The sequence below is a fragment of the Schistocerca cancellata genome, chromosome 1 (assembly GCF_023864275.1).
Source record: "Schistocerca cancellata isolate TAMUIC-IGC-003103 chromosome 1, iqSchCanc2.1, whole genome shotgun sequence".
Classification (NCBI taxonomy): Eukaryota; Metazoa; Arthropoda; class Insecta; order Orthoptera; family Acrididae; genus Schistocerca; species Schistocerca cancellata.
The window spans coordinates 787,155,266-787,156,450 of NC_064626.1; the positions used below are offsets into that span (position 1 = coordinate 787,155,266).

General features: G+C 47.0%; 1 pseudogene; it reads left to right on the forward strand.

The window, feature by feature from the left end:
* Positions 1-451: 451 nt before the first annotated feature.
* Positions 452-569, forward strand: LOC126104135 (5S ribosomal RNA; annotated as a pseudogene).
* The last annotated feature ends 616 nt before the right edge of the window (positions 570-1,185 follow it).

Genomic DNA, 1,185 nt, shown 5'->3' on the forward strand with positions numbered 1-1,185 from the left:
AGAATCGCGTCATCCCTCCCTTGGCTGTGAACACCTGCTGGAGGATACGACATTTACACAAGATGGCGCTCCACCACCTGTTGCTATACCTGTGACAGATCTCTTGCGCAGATCGTCTGGTGAGTATCGCGTTCTGTGCTGCCACTTCCGTTATGCTTGACCTCTGAGGACCCAAAACCGAAACAACATCCGAAGGCAATTTCTCTCCATACCTACTGATATGTTGCACAGTCTTGTTCACAACATTGTCCCTCGAATGCAGGTATTGTTCATGAACGATGGCCCACATGCTGAGCATTTGTTATAAATAATATCTTCTTTGCTAAAAATCAGTTGTTACGCTAATTATTGCTTTCGCATCACATGAAACGCCATCCTTTGGTCATTTTGCGCATTTTTTTGGCTTCACTAATACTCCAACACATTTCAAGCATGTGTGTATCGTTTTTACGTCAACGGCCTTGCCGCAGTGGTAACACCGGTTCCCGTCAGATCACCGAAGTTAAGCGCTATCGGACTGGGCTAGCACTTGGATGGGCGACCATCCGGTCCGCCTAGCGCTGTTGGCAAGCGGGGTGCACTCAGCCCTTTCGAGGCTAACTAATGAGCTAGTTGTTTGAGAAGTAGCGGCTCCGGTCTCGGAAACTGACATACGGCCGGGAGAGTGGTGTGCAGATCACATGCTCCTCCATATCCGTATCCAGTGACGCCTGTGAGCTGAGGATGACACGGCGGCCGGTCAGTACCGTTGGGCCTTCATGTCCTGTTCTGGAGGAGTTCAGTTTTTAGTTTAGTATCGCTTTTACATCCCTTCCTACATTATTCCGTGAAGTATATGAATTTAACGGACGTTTGGGTCACCCTACTTATCATGGTGATGTCACATACGTTTGTAAGAAAGATGCAGGCAATTGTTACATTTTGCTCCAAATTGTAGCCACACATTCTAGCTGAATACTCGATACGGAACCAATTCATACACTGAAGCACCAAACAAACTGGTATAGGCATGCGTATTCAAATACAGAGATATGTAAACAGGCAGAATACGGCGTTGCCGCCGGCAACGCGTATATAAGACAAGTGTCCCGCGTAGTTATCAGATCGTTACTTCTGCTACAATGGCAGATTATCAAGATTTAGGTGAGTTTGAAAGTGGTAGCGATGAAGTGGGAACTTTCCCCT